General features: G+C 37.8%; 1 protein-coding gene across 4 annotated transcripts in view; it reads right to left on the bottom strand.

The window, feature by feature from the left end:
* The window catches only part of CNOT2 (CCR4-NOT transcription complex subunit 2), a 90,095-nt gene that overhangs the window by 57,947 nt on the left and 6,196 nt on the right, over positions 1 to 25,952 (bottom strand). For 2 of the 4 annotated variants that reach the window (XM_065857416.2, XM_071799154.1), the window contains exon 2: positions 1,183 to 1,255. The exons of the other annotated variants lie outside the window; for them this stretch is intronic. The gene's annotated coding sequence lies outside the window, so the exon portion shown is untranslated. The remainder of the gene's footprint in view (positions 1 to 1,182; positions 1,256 to 25,952) is intronic. 4 annotated transcript variants of the gene reach the window in all.

Here is a 25,952-nt window from a genome sequence, read left to right as displayed (position 1 = left end):
GTAAAGCAGAGTAATCACACATGCAAGCTATTCTTGAGGTTTACTGACTCTTCTGCTCATCTTATTTTAATGAATCTTAAGCATGTCATGACATGTTCCTGGGAACTTGTCCATGCTACTTTAATACGTTATTTGGCAAAACCTCAAAGTTAACTTGTATGTTTTAAACTTCATGTCGTCTTATCAAATTGACTTTCTTTTTTTAATAATTTCTAGGCTCTAATTAACTCACAGTCTGCAGTCCGCTGACATTCCTTCCTAACTCTCAGGAATTTCACAAATTTTAACTTTTAAAATGGCACAACACCTCATTTAGAAACGTCACCTCCTCGCTACTCTACTTTTAAGCCATAAATGTAAGAACTGGCTACATCACATAGCACCACAGTTTGAGACTTGCAATAAAAAAAACACAGCCACTGAATTTTTACTTCAGTGACACAAAGATAAAACAAAACAATTCTGAAATTGAACCTTCCATCTTCAAATATTATTTTATTGAATTAAATGCAATGCTAGCCTGAAATATTAACAACAGACATTTCTGTATGAACAAAACTGAGTTGTTTTGCAGGATTCTTTTTTAACCTTTGCCATTCGAGCTGAAGGAAGACTATGGATTCCAAAGAAAATTTATTTGCAAAGCAGGCTATGTTAATGTGAAAATTTAAATCAATAATTTCTTTTACTTCTTTACTTAAGGGGATAAATGCGATTGTTATTCACACACCAAAGTACAGAACTCTCCCACCCACAATTATTGCACTACATGTCAATGCACTGAACGTAGTAAAACAGTCAACAAAATAAAGATGCTCATGCCCAATCCCTTTATAACTTACATCAGGTAAGTTATGTTCAAATTTGAGAAAACTATCAGAAAGAATTATTTGTTTGCAAGTCTTAAAGTATTTGCAAAATTCTTAAAGGAACTTATAAAATTAAATATACTTGTTTCAATTTCTCTCTACCACACAAATGCACACATGCATCATTCCAACGCACTCCTAAAAGTAGGAAGCACATTAACATGCTTCAAAGCCACTTCCTTTAACACCTCATAGTTGAAGTTGTTGCCTGAATATTTTAAAGAGCAAAATCCTGTGTTTTGATAGCTACCCCACTCCCTTAGTATAAGGTTCTCCTTGAAGAACCTTAGGTGCACTGAAAATAGCTACCTACCTACACACTGTACTTTTGCCCATCAATTTTTTGTCTCTGCTGAGGTAAGCAAGTTTTGACCGATGACCGCTTCCTGTAAATGAAGTAGATTAATAAAACATTATTAGTAAAAACATAGAGTTATCTTCCAAGCTTCTTACAATTCTTACTGTTCCATAAACAGAAAAAAAGGTATTTCAAAACATTTTTTGCACTGAAAATAAGTAAAAAAGAGGCTTAAAATAAAAAGCTTCTGAGTAGTTTTAAAGCAAAAAACAAATAAAATAAAAAGCAATTAACATACACACACAAACTAAAGCAGGAGTCATTAACTATCAAAATTTCATTTTAAAAACAAAATTATTACTACTTCGGAGATTTAAGAAAAAGCTGAATCAATAATAAGCTTTTTTTCCCATGGGGGGAAAAAAAAAAAAGAGTTCACAACTTGAACTAAAAGGCTACAGAGATCTAACATATCTACAGATCCCTTTGTCCAAACAGAAAGGCAGATGCCTTGATCCTGTAGAGACAAGTTATTCTAAAAATAATACAAAGTTAGTCTCATAAGAAAACCACATAAGAAATCACAAACGCCCCCAAAATTATTTTTAACCGTGTGTAACTTATTCACTGCTAAACCAAATAAAACCTAAAGAGTGGCTGACCCTTTCTACTGTACACCTTCAAGGGAACTTCACCTCCTTACAAGACAGAAATGCTTCCAAACCATCCTTGGGACAGCAGGAGAACAGCCCAAAGTCATGCTCCAACAGTTTTCAGAGATGGCTAGAAAAACAAAACCAGAAGCTGGAACCACAGAATCCGTGTTTCCAAAACCAAACCAAACAAAACACACAAACAACAAAAATCAATTGGGAAAGAAGAGGCCCTGACCTTTCAGGATCACCAACATCAGTATATTCTGGCTGTAAATGGTACAGGAGATGAACAACTACTTCAGTGAAAAACGACATCACCCAAGTCTTGAACACAGAGCGGTATTCTAGGACCCTAAGCTAGTGAAGGAACCAGTCGTTGCATGCAATGAAAAGGTTGACTTTTTTTTTTTTCCTCCACCAAAAAGCCAAAGGTCACATTCACACTGTTATGAGTGATGTTGCAAAGAGGCACAGCACAACCAGTTGTGGGTACTGCAGCTGCAGGATAAAACTTGAAGTGTTTTCCACTGTCCCTTCTCACAATAATTCCCTAAGGTTCCTCACCTCAGAAGAGCACCAAAATTTTGAAGTAGATTTGCTACATAATTCACATACATTTATTCTGCAAAACTTTCTCTTCAGCTTTAAGCAATTCAACAAAAACACGTCACTGAAAATATCACCAAAGCACTAATACACTAGGGGACCTATTTAAAGCAGTTACCACTGAACATACACTTACATGTCTGAAGAAAGCAACCAAGTTGCCCAGGCCCACAGCAGTTAACCCTGTGGTTCCTGAGCCATTCAAGAGCAGTCCCAGTGCCAGACCTACACCACACAACCAAAACCATAGTTTGCCAGAGCTGGGGTGATGGGAGAAAGCAAAGCAGCAGGGGCTGCCAACTCCGACATGGCTACACCGCCTTGGTGCACACAATCACAGAATGATTGGGGTTGGAAGGAAGCTTCTGGAGATCATTCAGTCCAACCCATCTGCTAAAGGAAGTTCACCAGAGCGGATCACACAGGAATATGTCCAGGCGGGTTTTGAACGTCTCCAGAGAAAGAGACTCCATAACCTCTCTGGGCAGCCTGTTCCAGTGCTCTGGCACTCTCAAAGTAAAGTTCCTTCTCATGTTTAGATGGAATCTCCTGTCCTTCAGCCTGTGCCCATTGCCCCTCATCCTATCACTGGTTGCCACTGAAAGGAGTCTGGTCCTATCCTGTTGACACCCACCCTTGAGATATTTATAAACATTGATGAGATCCCCTCTCAGCTTCTCTTCTCCAGGCTGAACAGACCCAGCTCCCTCACTCTATCTTCATAGGAAAGATGCTCCAGATCCCCCATCATCTTCATAGCCCTCTGCTGGACTCTTTCCAGTAATTCTTTGTCCTTCTTAAACTGGGGAGCCCAGAACTGGATGCCATACTCCACATGTGGCCTCACCAGGGCAGAAAAGAGGGGGAGGACAACCTCTCTCGACCTGCTGGCCACACTTTTCTTCATGCACCCCTAGGATACCGTTGGCCTTCTTGGCCACAAGGGCACATCGCTGACACACCCAAACTCATGCCATCCAACAAGAAACCACGGGACACCAGGTAAGCTCCTCTTTCCATTTCCAAAGGTTGCAAAATCAATATACAACATGCAATAAAGTCAGTAGACAGTTTCAGATTTGCCTGGTTCTGCAAAGAGACGGGGCCTCTCAAGTGCCTACACCAAACAATCCAGAGACATTCTCCCTTCACCAGTACTAGCAAGAGCCAGTAGCACTGCCAGATGCAAGAGGGACTTGTCACATTTGGGTACAAGGATGTGTCTGACAGCTGGTTCATCACCTGCAAAGGCACCAAATACTGTGGAAACCCACAGGTTTCTTTTTGAAGGAAGGGATTTCTGCAAGAACTACATTTGCTACGAAAATACAGACTATATCACTGAAGTCTTGCAGGCAGACTGCTTCTTTTCACCTGTCAAGAGAGTGGATCCTTAGAGAGCTTCAATACCATAAGACAAACTTTAGAGCTTCCAAGACTCCCTTCCAGGTAGATTCTACACTCAGAACGCATCACTCAACATTCAGTAACACTGCTTTCTTGTCTTAAAATGTTATTATTTCAGTTCTAGCATCCATACACTTGACAATTTTAAGTATTTCTTAACACAATATGACTTGAGAGAGCTATAGTCAAAGCAAATTGGAAATAAATACATTCTGAATGAGAAAATGCCAACCTTCATCATTTTGTTACATACGTAAATAACATTATATTGAGAAGACAACATAGGTTAATACAAATATTAGCTTATTTCATGTATACACACAAACTCTAAGCTGATTAAAATCACTGTAATTCCAACTCATTACAGGACTTTTGTTCTGTGTTGTAAAAGAAATGAGAATTCTTTGGCCCAAAGGCTGTGCATCAAGCTGCATTCTCCTTTCCCAAATGAGATGTTAATTTGTTGATTAAGAATTTTGTAGGAAATGGGAAATTTTCCCTAGCAAAGAGACATCTCACACTCAAAGAGAGGTTAGCAGCTGCTACCATGTCCTGCATGGGAGCTCCTGGCTCCTGCTGAGCTTTCATTTCTGCAGAAGGCCGGAGCCAGTGTCTACTGGGTAACACCATTACTGGCTCTTGGACCCATGACAGACCTCACACAACCTCCCTAAGGAACCTATCCCAGCATCTGACCATACTTACCAAAATTTCCTCTGACCTCTAAAAAACCCTTCTATACAAACATCATGATGATCTTATCCCATCCCTGAGAGCAAAGAATAGCTTTTCCTCTCCCTCTCCTTTTGCACTTGCACAGCATTGTACTCGTTCCCAGCAGAGAGCAGCTCCAGTTCTTCCTCTCTGGTCCATCTTTGCTAGACCCATGGTCCTTTTTAGTCCTTTTAACAGTTAATATGCTTCTGTAAGTACAGTAATCCATGTGAGGTCCTAATGTCTTTGAACACAGAAACTGTATTTCACTATGACCTGTGCACAGCCTCCTATGTATACATCCTGGAATGGTGTCTGCTTCCCTCTCTCCCTCAACAACGTACTGCTGGTCCGAACGGCTTATTACAACCGACAGCCACCACAACCTTCCCTGCTAATTAATCAATACTCCTCATTACCTATCTGTACTGTTTGCCATCTCTGGATTTGCCTTTTTATGCAAAATGGGTACATCTACTTCCTGTTCTATCACCCACTAATTCAGGAAAATATCAAAAAGTACCAGGCTCAAGAAGATGCACAGAACCTACGGTTTCCCTACAGTTTCAGAGTGAAGTACTCATACTACAGTTTTCCAGACAGCTTGTAGTAGTTTCAATTTAGAACATACCTCCTCAGATTAGTTATGTAGACTATACTAGCATACACGAAAAGTTCTTAAAATACATAGTATCTGCTGCTTCCCTACTCAGATCTTCTGCTCCACCACAGGAGAATTGTGGATTGCTTGAGCACAGTTTGGTTTTATACCAAATCTCTTCCAGATTAAGCTTCAAGAGTAATACCCAAGTCAAAATCAATCTATAGCACAGGTTTAGGTTTTGCAAAACCTCAACCAAGTGACTGACTCTTCATTCTAACAACTTGAGAAGAAAAATGTTGTTAGGTCCTTAAAAAGTTTAACAAAATAAACAGACTAAAAAAAACCCACAAAGACGACAAACTCTAAGAGCTATCTTATTTTAAAACTTAGACACAAAGTAAAGATCACAGAAAAATAAGTAAAAATCTATTTTTTAAAAAAAGCTAAACTGGGTATTAATGATAAATTTGACAGAACCACATAAAATTCAAACAATTTCTCAAACATCAACTTCCCTTTGATTTTCAGAAATGCTATGCAGTATTCATACTGACCCAGTCCCACTTCAAATTTCAGACAACATAACAATGTTTATACCAAAACACACTAAACACGCACGCCATTTTGCCTAACATTTTTTCTATGCTAAACTCAGATAGTATAGCCTGCTTCTATTTGCGATGCATTGGTTTAATATTTGCATTTTAAATACTGGAGAAGGCAGCCTGCATTTTTCCCTGTAGAAGAATTACTTTGAAAGATATTTTCTCTGTAGTCTTATACTCATTAGACTTGACTGATGGACAACTTCATTATTTTAAACTTCGACTTGCTGTTGTTATAGTTGAAAATGAAATTTATTTCAGCATCTTCCTTCAAATTCAAGTATTATTAAACTGTTTTGACTTTATATACTCGAAAAACCTTCAGCTGATTAGTGATCCTGATCCCAACCACTTTACATCATTTTCAGGAACACAATGTTATTTTTTTATTATTTTTTTTTAAACGGGGAAATAGCTCCCTCCTCCTGTCTGTACTAATGTAGAGATAAAAAGAAAAGTGTTCTCTAGGCAATGAGGCCCTTTTGCACGCTCCACCAAACCAAGCAAATCTGCAGCACAAGGTCTTTGTCAGCAATGGAAGAGGTCGGAAACAGACAGCTGCATGAAGAATCCTGCTTTCAAAAGCAACACGGTTGCTTTAGGGTCAGTCAAGAGAACTATCAGGGAGGAATTGCTCCCTAGAGTGACCTCTTATCCACTGCCTATAAAAGGGAGCCTGAAAAGGTAGGTGAACCAGATTTCAAACTTGTTAGTAATTAAATATAAGCAATGCAGACCTACTCACTGCAGCTAGCTAAGCATACTTTACCTTTCCTCTGATCTTACTGATTGGAACAAAGCCAGTAATCCTAAACTTGTCATGCCAGAACTCTAATGGCTCATGCTAAAGAGAATATCATTGTTTTAACTGTCACACAGAAATACAACCACCATCTAAAATGAATTACTAATTTACTGTGTATGCTAAACTAAACCAAAGTTTACCACTTACTGTATTTATCTGCAGCTCATTTACTTATGCTCTCACATACTCTTTTTCAACTGCATCTTACACTCATCTAAAATGGCCCTGAACTGCCATTAGTATCTCAGGATGCATCACTTGAAGCCTGAAGTAGAATAGGCACCAACGATCCGAACAATCAAAAATTATTTACAAACTGCTCAAACATACAGGACTTTGGCAGGAGCACAAAACAACTATACAAAAGGCAGTTAACAGAAAACAAACATTAAACACAAAGGACCCATAATCTTGAATTATCTTTTACCACAGATACTACCACTATTAACTTGACTGAGAGATGGCTATCAAAGCAGAACCACCGCTGCTTTGCAGACAGGTTCAACTATGCAACCTGATCGTCACACTTGGTAAGTACAGACGCACTCAAATATCCAAGCAAGGCTTCTAAAACTTCCTACTATGCAGGTAAAATGAAGTAGGGAAAAAGAAATACTTGAAGCTTGCGTGAGTATCAGTTTCCCCTTTACACACTTCAGAAATTAAAACCAAAAAGACTACCTTTTTCTCCATATAAAATTCAAAAATACAATAAGAGTTTCCATTCAGAAAATGTCACTACCTGACTACTATGAAGAAAAATAATACAGGAAAGTTTCAATCAATAGCATTCACATGTTAATGGAGAGGTCATCCTAAAGTATTCACATTTCTGCATACTTTTCTGCCCAGTTTACTTGACAAAAAAAGCCCTTTTCTACTTGGCACTTTACAACAACATTCTTGTTCCCTTGCATCACGCAGATATCTGAACAACCCTAGCAGAACAAAGATTTTAATTTCACCAAAGTTAGGGGACAGGGATATAACAATCCATATATCAAGATGTATACACACACACCAATATGTGTTTGTGCATACCTCATTAAAAAGGTCTCCACGCAGAGTACAGATTTCAAAAGCTTTAAGAACTACTAGCACTTACATTTGGTTTTGTTTCCATTTGTTTGTTTGTTTGTTTTTAATTTGATAATACAAGACTCTTATAATGTAAGCTTCCTTTTATTACCCCCTCATCCTGAACAGTTCACAAAAGAATAATGGAAAGGTATTCAAAGTCATAAAGACTAAGTATATATTTAGTTTCTGGCTAACAATATTCACATTCAATAACATTTTGCTCCTTTCAAATTTGTTTATTAGCCTGTATGATTTGACAACTCCTTTTCATCTTTCAGTTTTAATTCCTCCTCATGTTGCAGCTCTGGCAACAGAACTTCCTCACTATCTGGGATGGATATATACGCTGAAGACTTTATCTGCGGAGTTATTTTCCTATGGGAAGACTACCTTTTAATAAAAAGAACTAAAAATGATGAAGCCTTCATTTTGTTAGATTTCAGATTGTCAGAGATATTCTAAACAGATAAAAAAGGGCAAGTAAATGTCATCACAAAAACGCATAAAATAGCAGCATTCCAAACACACTCAGTCCACATTGCACAGACATAACACAGGCTACCTACGATGACTGGTGGTTAAGAATAAACACCAGTAGCCTCTTTGAACAATGTGTGAGCAAGAAAACAATCTTAACATGGTATACAGGGAAAAAAGTGTGACACATGGCTAAATGGCCATCATTATACCAATAGTGAGCCACTTCCAGTGCTGAATTAACCCAGAATAAGAATAAGCATGTAGATAAAAGTAACTTCAATGGTATAGTCAAAAACAACCTTTTTTTTTTTTTTAAGTAACTATCTGGTTTAGGCCAGTATAGGTAAGTGTTTACAATGTCAATGAAATTACACAATTTCCTGTTGATACTACATGTTTTTACGGTCTCATATTTGTTCCATTACCTGGAAATTACAGTTATCCAAAACACTGAAGCTTGTTTTTCAGTGGTTCTATCAATAAAGGACATTTCAAAATATCTGCTGTAGTTTATCATTATTTTAATCCCAAATTTTAGTTCATGAAACATTAAATTAATATTATCCTAGAAACTGGAAGACATTATTGCTGGAAAAAGGAAACTGAAAAGTACTTTCAGGTTCTCAACAAGATGCAGAAGTAGGTCCAAACAGGAACATTGATAGCACTTAAGAGTGACCAAGGCAAATTTTGACCCTGCTGTGCTCTCTAAGGTGTGCAAATCCCAATACATATCACTGCAGCACTAAAAATAACAGAGTTGATATTTCAAGACTTCTTCTCTGAATGTGTAACTGAGCTGACAGAGATTCACCTGTACATGTCCACCTCTGACACACTGGTCCAAATTTCACATTCAGTCTCAAAGCCATGAAGGGACTCAGACTTTTGCTAAGGGTACTCTATAAACACCCAGAAAACAAACTAAAGGCCAGCTCAGCTCCTGACATGATAATTTATTTGACCCTGGTAAATATCATGTGACTTCACAGTATTTTCTTCAATACTGATACACTGCAGTGATACACGTCATCGCTGCCACCCAAAGACAGTCATCTGTCAGCCACGCTGCTTCAATGAAGAGCTCTAGAAAGCTGATGTGACATTTCTGCTTTGATGGGATGAGAGACTCTAAACTGCAAGACCTGTGCATCCTATTCTAGATTAAGTAAAGCTAATTCAAATTAAACTTTAAATTGGAAGGAGTACCCCATTATAAAGAAAATCCTAAGGGCCTTACTCTAGCTGGTAGGATAGGCATCCAGACAAAGACTTAATGGTTCTGAAATCACAAGCAGAAGGCAGAAAGGCCTTCACAGATACTGTGTCCAGAATCACCCCAGTCAGCTGCATCCAACTGACAGGATGTAAGCAAAATTTCTGGACACTGGGCTTTAAGTTTAGTCTTCCACTAATTATAAAAAAAGATGTTTCAAGTCAACAATAGTTTCTTGAGTTTCTTAATTAAGAGGCCCCTACTTCATTATTATGAAGAGAAAGGAGACAATGTCACTATACCTTAGTGTCATCAATAATCAATCAGATATTTTATTGTTCACATCACTGAAAAATACAGATATTTCCTCTGTGATGCTCACTTCTATATTTCCATTCCAGCAACCTGAAATCAAGAGATACGCCAATTTCTTCCCTCACCGGCCAAGAGAATGGTCAGCCCTGAAGTCCTAAGGAAAAGGGAGGGGAGAAGATGAATGCTTAAGTCTAAAATGACTCCATCTTTCTCCTCTTTGATATTAGTAAAAGAGGTTGTAAAATCCTTTCCCTTTGCAGGGAAACTTTCTCTAGTACACAGTGGAAGTCCACACACTCCAGAAAGGGAAAGGTAGCAGTGAACTGCAGAACAGCAGTAGTATGAGTGGTAAGACTTGTGGCTAGTGTTATCAAGAACAGAACAGTTTGTTGTGGGGTTGGGGGGAGGGGAGGAGAAATTTATTTTTGTTGTTTTTTTTTTTTTTTAATTTAGAGAAATGAAACTGTAGGTAGGAGAGACTAAGTGGGTGACATGAGCCTGACGGGACACCTTAGCGCGATATCAACAGATGGGTCACAAGTACTGGAGTCAATACCTGTGAAGCCTTGATTTCTGACAGTATTTGGCAAACCTGAAGAGAAAGTAAGGAAAAGCTGAAGCTGAGGTCTTCAAGCAGTCTAAAAGCCACCTTACTTGGAAAAAAAAGTAAAGAGGTAAAGAAAAGATGCTCAATGTATATTACCGCCAGCTGGAAACCCTGACAAAATGAAAGATTATCTGTTTCCAGGCCAAACAGCACAGGTTTATTAAAAGACAGATGCTTTACAACAGATACAAGCATTTTGGCAAATCCTGGACATTCCTAGAACACCTATCCCTAAACTTTGGTTACTAAAACTTCTCTGGTTGTGTCAAGACAGCCAAACATGAAAGCAATACCAAAAATGTCATCTTGGAAGCCTGGAACTTGTCATTTTTCTTTCCAACAGCCAAGGCAGCTGAAGCCTGCAGCGAAGCACAGCTGTGCTTTGGCTACACCAGCAGGTAAGAACAGCATCGCTACTGCAGAACACCCACAAGGTTGTGGGATGCTTCCCTTCTCTCTTCTGTTTCTAACACACAGGACACTGCAGTGCCTGCAGGTCAACTCTAGAAGTAAAGCCATTGTCCCACTAGCACCTGGAAGTGGTGCTCTCCCTGAAGGACAAAGATGGCAGAAGATCCGTACTGTGAAGATAGGTTACTTTACTCCTAGATGATGTGAAGAAGGCTGAGATTCACTAATGCACCGCACAAATCCGCAGCCTGAAGCGCATGCCCAGACATGTTAATAGGCATCCATCTCACCTGCTGTTTAAGAAACAGGTAAACAGAAGCTTTGCACCTAGCCCCCATCTTTTTGCCCTATACCACACACAGCTTGAAGAGACCATCAAGCCACTATCACAGATACCAACGACAAGTAGGGCAAGTAGATTTAAAGGCCAAAAATTCAGAGTGAAAAACTGCGCAGCTAAGGGAAAAACAAAAATAGCGAAGTGCTGTCAGCAAACAGGGGAGAGCACCAAGAATACTCCAGCTAAACACTAACTGCAGAGAAGAGGTCTCTGGTTCAAGTAGCTTTGTGCATGCAAGGATCTCTGTGCAAAAACACACAGCTCATGTCTGAAAGGTAAAACAATCTTTGCATCTGTAAGAAACCTGCAAAAGTAATTTATTTATTCATTTGTTAGTCTAGTTAAAAGAGTATTACATTAAATAAGAAGTTTGGGCAAAGATGTTTTGAAGTTAACTGAATACTTCTCAAACTGTTGGATGCAAGATCCAAGCTCCAGCATTAGAGCACAAGCAGCATGTGCCACAGTGTCTGTGGAAACAGAACTGTGATGGTTCTAACAGCGACAACTCAGTTGCTGCATGCTGAGAGTTCGGCCTGAATGGACACGGCTCATCTGAGCACACCTGCACTAGTCCTGCTCTCTTGTTTGAGGCTGGTCAGTATACATCATTGCAGCTAATTCAAATTTCACTCTGGAACTGGATTTCATTCTGTTTCATCTAATGGACTTCTCCAGGTTTCCTTCTCCTTAATTCTTCAAGCATCATATGTTTATGTGGAGCTACAAACATGCACCTGTGCTGGTCTAGCACAGTCAAGCACTGACACAGTGCTATTTGGCTTAATTTACTAAAACAGCACAGTCCAGACACAAGTGTATCTTTCTTCTCCAATCTTTCCATTTAACCCCAACACCACAGCACAATATGCCACGAATGTTTCAAGCATTTTATCCACTACTATTTAAGTGGATATTAGATAATCCCAAAATGCCTTTATTTTTAAGTTGCCAGTACAGCAATTTTACAGTAATGCAGCAACAGTAACAGAGCAAAATAAAAGTGCAATTCCTGTTAAACAGCTAGATATCTCCTAAGTAGGACTTACTATTAAAAGGATAAGGAGACATGCCTTCACCCTTAATATACACATACTGCTTAGAGAGAGAAGAGTACACAACTTCAATAAATACCTCTTGCGGACTTTGTTAAAACCACCAAACAGTGGGTTTTGCACTTGTCAGCTCTGCTTGCAAACAAATGTCTAATCATCAGTGAAAGTTACTCAAAATACTGTTAGTATTTTTCCTTATTTGGTTTGAGAGCACTTTGCAGATCACTGGTTTCACTCTTACTGGCACTTTCTGGTTGGTCCATTGACACTGTGTGCCACTCATGCACTCCCACACACCCAGATTCACCACAGTATCCAACCCCCAAAATAAGCCGAAACAACCCGCCCCAAAGCGTCTGCAGGCAGCAGAGGGTGCATGAGGAGGAGGAAGAAGAAGAGAACAGACTGGCAAGATACCTTTGCAAACATGAAATAGGGTTTCTGCAGCAAACTGTAGATCAGCAACTGAGATGGGAGGGGAAGTATTCAAATAAATAAAAAGGCCTCATGGTAAAATATTCAAAATGTGTTACTAGAAAATGTCAACTTAAAATAATCAACAATGCCCATTCAATCCGTCTTCTATTTCCTTTTCACACAACTTACTCCTCAAGTGGAAACACTATAGACAGAATAAAGTCAAATCAGAATCCTGTCTCTTAAACTAAGCTACAACGAGTGTGGGATTGGGGCCAATCCCTCCCTGAATGCAGGTGCTTTTACACACAAGAATCCTACTGACACGAACAGGGCCCAGCCTATTCTCAATTAAGATCTGAAAACTAAGGTGACCCCCTCTTTCTTCTGAAGGAGGAAAAGAGGGTTGTAGAAGAGTCTTCTTCCTCTCCCTTCATTTTTCCCTCCCCTTGTTTTAAAGACACAGCAAGGAAAAAAAATACAAGAAAAGCATAGTAATCTACAACTCCCCAGTAATAACTTACCCGTCATGTAGGAATTTCAAAAGAAGCTGGTTTTAAAATTAAGTATCATAAGATTATTTTTTCATAACTGAATGTCTGCCTGCATAACTGTCCTTGGACAGGTACACTAAAAGTTGGACTTTACTGCTTACATTTCAACACGAGGCAACAGATAACCACTTAAAACACTTCACTCTTTGCAGAGTACCTATAATTATCAAGCAAAATTACAAGAATCTAATTGCATTTAATAGGTAAATGTAGGACTACGATTACTCCTTCTGCAGCTCATTCAGATTTTACGTTCCCTTTATAGAAAGGCGCAAGGTAGCGCTGTCAGTTAACCAATCGGCACATCTCCTCCAGCTGATGACTGTCTGAGTTATTTTGTCTTTGATTAGAAAACTCTTCTTTATTCCTAAATGGTAAATTCCAAGTAACTAGGAACAACATAAAGCTTGTTTGTCCCCTCTCTCATAAACATGCTCGGTTCTCACAAAAAAATTATTCAGCCTTTTGCTCTTCAAACTGTAAGACCTAAATGGCAAACTTGGCTTTTGATGTATTGCAGATGACTCGTTAGGTCAAATTGTTGCTTCAGTATTGTCTATGCCACTCCACACTCATAATTTGTTGATGGACTAGAACAGTAATTTCACTCATCAGTTCTTAAGAGGCACTAGTAATATTTAGATGACAGCTAAAGAAAAGAAAGCTCAATTTCTCAAGTAAGCACAGATACATCTGAAAGCACAAGGATCTTCATAATTTAAAATGTGTCATTACACATGCACTCTTATAAATAGAGCTATACAGAGCACTGCTTTAATTATTTTACAATATTTTAAGAACCACTCTTTTAAGGGAAGGTTAATAGAACACTTAAGGCTTTACATCAAATTTCAGTATTATAAATGCTACTATGTATGCTAAACCCTTCTTCTGCAGTATTTAAAATTAATTAAGCTTCTAGGAATGAGCACCCAGAGATCTTCTTGACTGACTATATGTAATTAAGATTAAAAGATACGTATGCATAATAAAACATTCCAAATAATGCTTCAAAGCCAGTGCTGAAGATAATGATATTTACATAGATTTAAATATAAAAATACGTAATATTTTTAATAAGTTTTCCCAATAGTGTCATCACCAGGCTGCCTCATATTCAAATTTTTCTTGCTACATATTTGCTGGCCTTTCATCCCTTAAAAATAGCTCCTGTAACAATACAATAACATAAAAAGTATGTGAAAATCTTCCATGATGAATCAATTAAAAAATAATGCTGGTATAATCTCTGCTCTTGTACATATTAGGACTTCTGAATACATCTTAGGCTACTATATAAAAAAAAAAGTGCTTTTAATATTGAAAGTTCAATCATTCTCATAATAAATGACTAGAAAAAGCATAATGGAACAGTTTATGTTTAGATAAAAAGATTACTAAATATTAGGTCTCTTCTGGAGTTTGTGTTGAATTGGACATGCCCTATATACATTCTCATTCACTTCTGACAAGAGTATAAAGAGCAACTGAGACAAGGGAAAACACCCCAAAGGTCTCAGACATTACCACTTCAAACACCAAAAGCAACAGACAGGGCAAATGGGGCCAACGGTATTAACAAAGATTGACAATGAGAATTAACTTTATATGAGTTATTCTACTTTTCCTTCCTTTGCATATTATCAATGAGTCTCTAAAGCTAAAAATTTGCACTGAGTATTTGTTAGTACTGGATAGACCTTAACCAGCTGACAGTAGTAACACAAACAAAAGTTACAAGGAATGGTTAGCATATTTTGCTACTACACAGACAAGCAAATCCCAGGTTTATACTCTTTACTGAAAGGCATGAGTTCCCTCCTTCATTCGCTCCCTATGGATAGAATGCAAGGAATGCAGCTTCTGTTTCTCTATCTAAAGTTTGAGAAGTAAGACAAACAGAACTTACTATAAAAACTGTTATTCTTAGAGAAATAAATTTTATAAGCCTATTATGATAGATACTCAGCCTGCAGCAGCCAAGAGCCAGACTTAGAACTTGCTACTAGAAAGGCAGAAGGTCTGGTTCCTGGAAACAGGCACACTTTAAAGAAGTTGAGAAGTTCACTGTTAGGAGAACATCAAAAAGCTACGTTTGGATAAGACAGGCATATAGATAAAAAACAGAACAAAAACAAAATGAAGAAAACTAAGAGGAGCCTAGAGCACTGCAAGACAGCAGATTTGAAGTTTCTCCCCCATAAAGTTTATTTTACCGTAACTCATTTTGCAGATTTGTCCCAACAGACCTTTTCTATTCTGGGTTAGTAGCTTATCAAGTGACTTGTAAAAAGGTAATACTAACATGGAAAAACAACAGAACCTTTCTACCCATTTGCCTCACATTTAAGTAGGCAAACAAAAATGCAGAAATAATTCTGGAAATGTTATGTAAAAGAAATACACTTGCTACAAACAGTTACAGAAAAAGGCATTCTATACAGACAAAGATCTTGGACTTCACCTCGACTTGGGCATTTTCAGCTGGATACTCCATGAAGTATCATATTAATCACATCACTAACAGACACACAATATCTTACTTCAATGACACATTTAAATTAGCTGGTGAGCCAGGATCTTGCTCCATCTATCAAATATTCCATCTGTGACCTCCAAAATCTATTTTTTTTCAGAAGGACCAAGAACAGCAATAGCTTCCTAGGTGACATTTAAACTGGAGAAGAGTCCAACAAACTACCTGAAATATCTCTTTAGAAACTTGTTCCTGTCTTTCCCTGATGTAGCAATTCTCTTTAATTCAGCCGCCTTGCTGGAAATCAGAGATAATTGTTAGAGCCTAAGGCAGTGCTTGGAAGCTTGTCTAGCAATGAACAGTGAAAAAACAACTTTCCAGATTTATCAGAGCAGGCTCCACCAACCAACTTCTCCACTGGTTCTCACAGCAACCTTGTAGCCAGTTTACACACTGGCGGAATCTCCTGGGTTCATGTTTACACACTCATTTCCCTGTCATACAGGTACCTGTGCTGGCAGGCCCTGGTTTGCCAGGACGCTTTGATAAATGAAAAAAAGAGGAAGAGCAAAGGGTTTTGCGGTGGTGATGATCATAACAGTCTGCTCCAACACAGCTGTATCAAAGCTATTGCTTTGCAGTTGACATTTTACTCAGAAGGCTGACACCACAGAAGTAAAGCAGAATAGTTTTAGATAGTTCCTCCCTAATCTCTTTCTAGGGGAAAGCAGCACCTTGGATAAACAGTTTCTGTCTCTTGCTTTCAAGAAAGAAAAACATAACACTGTCCGGAACAACCCACACTGTCCAAGACCTTCATTGCTTTCACATTCCCACACTTTTTCTAAAATCTCTCCATCTAATGCTTTTCACTTCCTATCAAAACACCTTTTGCAGGCCATGAATAGTAACACTGGCATTTTAAAGAAACGCGGAGAAGTAAAAATAATTCTAAGTGACAGAGCTTATTTCTCTATGCCTGTGGATCAGCGAGCTGTAAGACCAGTTGAAAGGAATCAGAGAAATCATATACACAAAGAACAGTTTAATGACTTTCGCTTTATAAACCCTTAAACAGCATTTCAGGGGGTACCTTCCTACAGTTTTGTACAGTATCTGTTTACGAAATACTGGCACCTCCCAAGACACTGATTGCCAAGACGGAAGATCCAGAATCAGCTGTCCCTCTCCTAACTTGCCCAATTTTGTAACATATACCTGAGGGCATATCTGGAGACTGCAACTTACATTTGCAAATCAAGAGTAAACATGCTTTTCACTACAGAATTTAAAAAAAAAATAAAAATCAAAATTCCAGAAATCTCTAGACTTTTCTATAACAGGACAAAGGAAAAAAGAATCATCTTCACTATTAAATCTATTATCTGCAATATTGAAAAACTACAGGTTTTAATACTGAAATTAAATCCAGCAAGGCTGATAGCACAAGAGAAATTTTACTTTTTTAAAAGAACTGGCCCTTCAAGAATCTTCAAAACCACATGAAACACAAGTTAAAAGTTTTACCTGAAGTATGAAAGATCATAGCCTTTTCTAATTGGCATAGTTACTGTTTAATGTCATTTAGTATGGCTCCAGTGTAAAAAAATCCTTTAAGACAAAGTTTTCAGTTAAATACAATTAACCCACTCATACTTTTCTTTAACAGTAAAGCGTTCCTAAATTATGACCAAACATCCTAAAATAAAAAACTAAATGAAATAAATTGTTTCAGTAGTTTAGTCCTTTGAAGTGCATCATGATTAACATGTGTCAGTTACATGTTTATGGGAGTAATATACTTCTGCTGCCCTAACAGAGGCTCCCTTAACCACTTCCATATATACCTCTTTCCAGAAAATTGGGTTTTTACCATTACATTTCTTACTGATCCAGAACTTTTTTAAGAAAAAAAAAGTTTTCACAGTACATGTTTACAGTAAGTCTATCACCATCAAGCACACTTCTACATTATAATCTCCAACTTAAAGAAAAAAAAACAATAAAGAGAATTTTGAACTCTATTAAAACTCAGCGATTCTGGAATATGTTACATACTTGACTTGACACAGACAAACAAAACTTCAATTTAAAAAAAAAAAAACATACAGAAAAAACCCAAACAAACAAAAAAAAAAAACACCTAAGAAAGCAAGGAGCCCAATTTAGAGCTTTGTTAGGACACAGAAATTCGTGACAAGAACTCTACCTCATATTCTAGGGAGGTTTTCAAAAGCAAGGTCAGTACTTTGGGCTAACTTCATACCCTTAGCATGGTGGCCCAGTAAGAGTTTTCTCACAATACATCTAAAGACAAGTGCGAAATTAGAAAACATCAAGTCTTTTACCAGGTAAAAATTACACAGCTTGAAAACTTTTTATTCTGCCTATTCTACATCTCATCCAGCTTATACTGTTCTGATTCTTTACAAATAAGCACAAAACTGTAACTTAAACACATTTCTAGTCAAAACTGGCAGTGATTTATACATGCAACTGAAGGGGGAAGATTTTGCAAAATTAACAGAACTATACATTAACACTACATGTTGTTATGAAATTAGACATTAAAAAAAAAAAATCACGCTTTTCAGCCAAAATAATCTAAATACATTTTATAAACTACAGACTCTGTTTTTCCCAGACAAAGAAGGTTTAAGAGGAAAGAACCCAGAGGCGCTGTGCCTGAGGTCGGAAGAGCCAGTAAACAAACCATAATTCAACACAGGCCCTTCCCAGAGAAGAATGATCATCATAACACAGGCCTGACAGAGGGGGGAAAAAAGAGGAGAATTACAGGAGAATATGCTAACCACATTCCCATTTGTGATCTCAATAAACACTAGTCAGAAAGGCAGTCTTCAAAAAAAAAAGCTTTATGCAATAAGGTTTCTCTCGATTACACATTGTTGTATGCTTGTTTTTTCTTTAAAGATTATTCAAAGGTTTCACAATGGTTAATACATTATATTGTAATTCCTATAGTGATAAAAGACTTATTTAGGTTCTCATGCTAGTCTAGCATCACTACTGCCTATTTATATAGTAAGTTTTTCCACCAAAACCCTGGGTTACAGGCGGAAAACAAGACTTCCAATCCCTCTATCTGGAAGTTGAAGCATAAAGGGGGAAAGTTCTACTCCAGCAACTCACAATGTCATGGTTATCCACTTCTAAGTCCACCCTAGGGAAAACCACTGATTTTTCATTATTTGCAGCATATTTGCATAACATACAGATTTGCTACATGTGTATTGCCACAAGTATAGTCTGAAAAGAAGGAAAAGGGTACAGCAGCACCAACTTTAAGGTCTGTTATACACATACTCTGTTCAGTTACACTTATTCAGAGAGCAAATGCTTACTTCTGGTATATGCACGTGTTTTCAAGGATACATAAGAAGTTTTTCCATTCTTTTCCCTGGACTTCCAGAGACCTAGATGCCTACCTTTCAGGCAGCCTAAGTCAGAAGAGAGAAATTTCACCTCAAGTATTAAAATTAAGTGCAGGAAGATGTGTGGGATAAATCTGGATCTTAAATTGATGTCCAGAGATTTACAGCAGAGTCTGGGTATTAACTGTGTCTCTTGTACAATACAAAGAAAAGGAGAAAAATGAGCCATATATTACTTGAATAGACATCTTTACTGTTTTCACTAGAGTTTTAATGTAGGTGAACATACCAAATAAAACTAAAACCTTCACCTTACCTGAGAACATTCACTCCTCTTGCAACACTTTCTCTTCATATTTTTCCTCATTACATAATCCTCCTATGCCCTCACAACTAAACTATCTTCATTTACAATGCAAATATTTTTAATGTAGCAATGGCAGCCATTTCTTTATTATGAAGTTACAGCAAACCCCTGCTTTCCGATCCATTTTCATAAATGCCAGTAATCTTCCTATAGACCACTTCTCAAGAAAAGCTTCTTTTCAGAAAACAAACAAAAAAATCCAGACAGCAAAAATACTTTTTCTAAGCATTTAACCCCAGTGCCATTTTCAAAACAAATCCTGGGCAGATAACCCACTTCAAAAACCATATCATGTTTAAAGTTAGGAATTCTGAAATCAATCCTGTAATTAGAGGTTTATCCAACACTTCCAGACTAACGACTTTCCAGAATTTTTCTATAGCTCTTCTTATACTCCACAGAGAACTGCACAATAAACTGCGCGCACATGTAATATGCTTTAATATGGCCCTTTTAAAAAACTGCACTATTTTGGAAGAAGTAAAAGTTATGAAAACATATGGATTTGGTTTTACATTGTTACACAGAGCACAGGCAGCAATACTGTGTTGGATGATCTCAGCCACTGCTATTAGGACCTCATATCATCCACTTGGCCAAATTAGAGAATGCATAAGCCTTTTATTCTCAAATACACCCTTTAACCACCTTTCAGGTTGAAGTGATCAGATTTATTTACTTTTTTTAGGTAGCTAAGATAGTTCAATCATTTCTGAATGTTTTTAAACATGAAAATATGCCCCTTTAATACTCTTCCTCTTCTTAAAGATCAGTTAGGTGCCATCAAGACAACAGGTGGGACAAAAGGGAGGAGGAAACTAGAAGAGGAACAGGAACAGAAAAAGAAACTGAAGAGAGAGACAGACGGGTAAGATGCTGATGGGAAAGCAAAGAGTCCCAAAGACCCAGCCACTGAGGTATGTGGAGCTTCAGATGCTCACACCCACCATTTCTGGATTTCCACATTATTTTGGTATACAGTCAATGGACCAGGAACCACTGTCAAGATGTATCTTCATTCTCTTCTAATTAATGAGGCAGAGATTATAGAAAGAAAACAACATGTCTAGCTAAGATGTTTAAATGTCACATATGTAAACTGATTTTATGCCTGTCTCTTAAGGTTTGTCCTTTTTTATATTGTTTTAATAATGCTGGGGGAGCCACACAAAGATTTTCACAAAAGCCTTCAGCTTGAAATATTTTAAGAGTCTATGCAGAAGCATTAACCATTCACAGCTGCAAATGAAATCAAAGGTATTTCTGTTAGGAAATATTACACCAATGCCTCAGTTTCTCTTCGTAACACCTGGCTGTCACCTCAGTGAGATAATATAAAAACATAACTTTTTCAAAAGCATATTACAAAGCATTTCCATGAAACTATAAAGACGAAACAGGAGAGAAAACACTAATCCAGAATCTGCTTATAATTTTAGATAGCATGATCAGAAAAACAGGATTAAAAAAGAATCTCAGTGAGCTAACACCACACATCCTGTCCAGCAAATCAGGCCAGAGTCCTCTAGGAAAAACAGCATTTAATAAAAAAACCCTATAATATAGCAATAAGCAGGTGGAACCTGACTTAAGATAGGAAACAAAACCTACATTCCAGCATTTCTTAAACTCAGATTGCCTTGGAGATTGCCATTTTAACATTCACTGAAGCACAGTTTTAAGTGCTTACTGAGGAAAAGTTTTGTTTTTTTTGGTAACAAAACTTCAAATGTTCATATAAACAGTGACCTACATCCCTCTCAGTTTATGAAGTGAAAATGAGACAAGTTTATGATGTGGCAATACAAAGACTAAGCATCAGGAAGAACAATAAGGTAATCTAAAACTTGGCTCTTCAATCTTAAGTTGCTGGGGAAGCAACGAAACAGAATGAAAACAGCAGGTGAAAAAGAGAAAGAAAAGTACAAGGACAAAAACAGCAAACCGTAAGAATACATAAGGTAGAAAAAGGAGACACTCTGGGAGCACAGAAGACAGTTACAGTAACACCAGGAACGCCTTCATCACCCGATAGAACATAGCTGTTCCTCTCTCGATTTATATAGTAACCAAATGAAAAAAAAAAAAAAATTAAACTTCTAATAGCTAAAATTTCAAAGCATATTTGATGTTACAAAAAATGTAAAGGGAATATTACAACATGAATAAGCGAGGGATATGACCATCTCAGCTTTGTTGCACAGATTCTTATCACCATGACTTCACAGAACTACCCCAAATTTAAATTAGCTCCTCATAACAGATTGTACAATTACAAGGTATCACTAGGAGTCTCTTTCTTACTCAAGGGACATATTTCCATTGGTAAAGTAGCCATTTGTAATTCTTATTTTTCGCAGATTGTATTTTGCCAGTTTTACAGCATTCACAGAGGTCAGACTGCTGACAGGGCAGGACCTGGTGAGGCTTTCAGTGAACAAGACTTCTTTTGTTAACCAAGGCAAAACTGGGTATGTCTTCTGGGTATGTCTTCTGGTTTGACACTACAAAGCATGGGGGCAACTGATTAGGCAAGACCATTTTCACTTTTTTTTTTTTTTTCCCTGTTTCAGAGTATCAGAGTTTGACAACTGGATTATTTTAAATGCTCTTCATGCATGACAATTTCAGAAGCTTACCTGCTAAGCAAAATCTGTCATTCTTTTATGGTTTTATATGCTATTTTCCTTTCCAGTAAAAAGAGTAACAGATATTTTGAAGTGTCACTACAATTATTAGTGACTGAGAGTTTTCACAGAAAACATGTTCACAACCAAACATCCATACCTCAGAAGGATCAAAACATATCCGCACAGTTTTATAGATTGCCATAGCAGGGGCAACACTGCAGGGAGGTGAGCTCATTCTGACCCTGCATTAGTCAGTGAAAAGACTATCCATTCATTCTAGAAGTTGCAAGTCAAAAAGCTAGACATTGAACAAACCTGACAAAATATTTCACAGTTTTACTTAATTAGAGAGGAAAGGAGGGCTACACCATCTTCCACAAAAATCTAGAACTTTTCATAAATAGCAAGCTATACAATGAGTGCAGGATAAACTTCACAAAATTAAATTATATTAACAGGACAATTAAGCATTTGAAGTAAAAAGTGTGCACTGACTCTTTACACAAAAATAAATAAGCAGTTCTCACAAAACTCCTATCTCCCAAAAACCCCTCAGGAACCAAGCAATACCAACAGTGTTCTGACACAGTCCTACCTAAACCAGACCAAGAAGACTCAGTGATAAAATGTCAACTGCCACCAGCACCACAGTGCTCCAGCTGTGTCCAAGGGCTCTTTGGACAGCCCAGAACTGAGAAAAACATGTAACATAAGGCAAAGCTGAGTAACAATGATTTTGTGTGTGACATTCTACTCCTTCCCCTCATAGGCACATTCATCAGTTCCCCAAGAACAGGAGGGACTGTCCACCTACCACCAGGACAAGGGGATGGTACCCACAGGCCTCCAGGAAGGGTGGTGCAGTGCTTTGTGGTTTTTCCTCCCCAATACGCAAGCTGGGTCAAGACAGTTTCTTAAAGCCCCCAACCAAAGGGATGACAGGCCTTACAGCAGGCTGTCACCTACTGACATTGCCTACTCCCCACTGAACAACACAAGTCCAACCTAGAAACAAAACCTATCCATGTAGAAATGGTATGTATCTACCAATCTGAATATGTATATATGCTGTTTGGCCCTAGGAAGGATAAAGGTAATCCCTACTTTGTCAAGGGTAACCCTCACACTGAAGTGTGGGCCTCTGGTGTCACAAATGCCAACCTTTACAAATTTTTCAGTCTTTCAGGATGACCTCCACAGTTGACCAGGAAGTGTGAGGGCTGACAGTAGTTCCCTGACACAAAGTTCTGGATACTTGATCTAGACACTGCTAGGAAATTAAATAATTTTAATTGTTCAGAGAAAACAATCATTAGAAGCATCTAGAAAACCCCATGTCTTCTTAAAGCTGCGACCTAAGAGACTACCTGTTTATTCTGTTCTATAAGTATTTATTCCTTCAGACCTCAGATTCCTTGTAATTCATTCTTCACTGAACTACAGGATCCCTCAGGGAAAGAGAAGGACCTTGTAAAATGAAGCACTTGGGATGTCAATAAATAACACTATAGAAAATTAACTTGTGTGAGGACAATAACAGAACAAAAACCATGGATGTCCCTGTTTTGGCCTTGGATTTTGCAACTGTCAATTTTCAGTCCCCTACTCCAAAATTTCAGCTGTGCTCTTAACACAAAAATATAGCACCTGCTTCAAGTGGTGAAAAAATGGGAATTAAGTTACTTTCTAATAAAGCTATAATTCTTGATAAATCCAATTTCTGTCCCTTAAATTATTTATATATGACAAGTTTGTTCTGCACAGGAGTCATCCTATCAGCAAGATGTGATGCATTCTGTCATTTAATTTAACATGTTACTTGCAGCCTGAATTCAAAAAGCATGAGAAAAGTCACATTAAAGAGATCAAAACATTTCTAAGACTACAGCAAGAGGTGTATAACAGCTAAGAGAACAGTATAATTTTATCATTAATATCACCTAAAATACTGAAAAAAGTGAGTTCATTTTCAAGCACCCTCAAAGTTGCATTAATACGATTAACATCATCTTTTCACACCTACAGCAACCAGACTTTAGAACTCTTACAGTGCAGCACCAGATTATGAGAGGTCTCTGAGAAAGTGCACATACCTGTGAGCAGGAACCCACCAGCCTGCTTCAGATTAGAGAAACCAAGGTCTACTGTACTTTAAAGTACTTTTAATCGGTTGTTTGGCTCAGATATGCCAAAATAATACTGTAAAACTTCACAAATGCAGAGGAGTAACATACCTAACTGTGGATAAACAAGATATCTGATATTCTTAAAACACAAGCAAAGCTACTGTTTGGCCACAGACACTGACAGGGAAAATATTTCAGATGTAAATACCCACAATCAAAAATTATGTAGGATGTGTTCCGCTTCATACCAGTGGGGATGAAGCCTCTAGGTGCTAACAATACAAGAAGTGTTACATAAGCCTATATACTTATTTTTAGAAGCACATTACAAATTAAGTACTGCACTGGAATCTGTTGCAGAGCCATGGACAGTTATATCAATGTGCACAGAGAACAATTGCTCAGCTGGAGCAGAATTAGATTAGATTCAGATCAGAGTTCTCTCCTGCCAATCCCAAAAAATACTGAACCATCTGAGACTAAGAAAGTTAATGTGCATACATTAAAAAAAATCAAAACAAAACAAACCCCACATACACTACTAATCTTAAATACAGACATATTCTTTTCTACGAGCAGCAGAACTAATAAAAACTAGTTGCTTACAGATTTGTTCTTTTGTTTCTTAATACTTTTCCCACATAATGATAACCCTCAACTTCCTCCTTTGCCACATCTCTTCATCACTTGCTTTCCTCCCTGCTCCAGGCAAGAGTCGTGGTACAGGCACTGGAAGTCTGTGTGTGCTCACAGGCTGCCTGACCAGCTGCGGTCCTACAGAATACATACTAGATCAGGTCTGACTATCTCTTTTCCATGAGGATGCACTGATTTTTACTTCCTATGCCTAGACACAATTTTATGAGGTCTGTGGTACCATAATTTGAGTCTTAATTTCTCCTTCCGATTTAAGTTTCCATATATAAATACAGGTATAAATTAAACGCTTAACGTTTTACTTAACTCACATGTTAGGTTCGACATATATTTTAAATTTTTATATATACATACACACATACACACTCATTTGGGGGGAAGGGCAGACAAACCAAAACATCCCATAAATGGCACCTCCTGAGAAGAACTGAATCAAAGCTTCCTAGGTGTTTGCTTTCTTTAAACAGTACTAAATACTGCAGAATGAACCCAGCATGCATTTGCCTAGAGTAAACTTTACTCGTCCTTCACCATCTCTGATTTTCACTGTTCCTCTCATTTTCACCACTTTAAAAAACAAACAAACAAACAACTAACTTCGTGGTCATGCATGACACAGCTCTTCAAAATAACCTGAATTTTTCAGTATTGCTTTCCCTATTTCTTGCAGATACAGACATAAAACAATCCATTAAGTGCATTCTACTATCAACAGATTCTACTACCACTCTTTATTCATCTGCAGCCTACGCTATTCCTCTTCAGCCTCTTTGCTAAGTACACTGTGGCCTGTAAAGTACGTTTAGTCTACCAAATTTTAGAATGCACCTCTCAAAATGTTTTTGTTTTAAAAACTGGACTCTGAAGATGCAGCTATTCAAGAGCACAGAAAAATCCAGCAGCTGCATGTTGGAATACAGACCTGCTGCAGCAAAAGGGTCAGTTAAAGACACCTCCTCTCAGCGAGTCACTCCTCGTTGCCTACACTTGGTCATCTCAGTTTTCAGGACTTACTGAGCTGTTGCTTAAAAAATTATTTCAGTCTAGTAGTGTATTTGAGAAGGGGAGGCCTGAAACTGAACCTAGAGTCAGGACCCTAAAAGAACTGCCAGATGCTTTAAAAAAAAAAAAGGTCATTTAGTCTAAATGTATGTGTCTTTTGAAGACAAAAGATTAGTATCACAGCTAATATTAACAGTTTGCAAATACCTGATTTAACTGTTATGAAAACACAACTTGCCATCGTGTATATGCTGCTGGTA

The sequence above is a fragment of the Patagioenas fasciata genome, chromosome 1, assembly GCF_037038585.1.
Source record: "Patagioenas fasciata isolate bPatFas1 chromosome 1, bPatFas1.hap1, whole genome shotgun sequence".
In the NCBI taxonomy this organism is placed as follows: domain Eukaryota; kingdom Metazoa; phylum Chordata; class Aves; order Columbiformes; family Columbidae; genus Patagioenas; species Patagioenas fasciata.
Note: the sequence above shows the minus strand (reverse complement) of the source record. Positions and strands in the feature narration are given on the sequence as shown.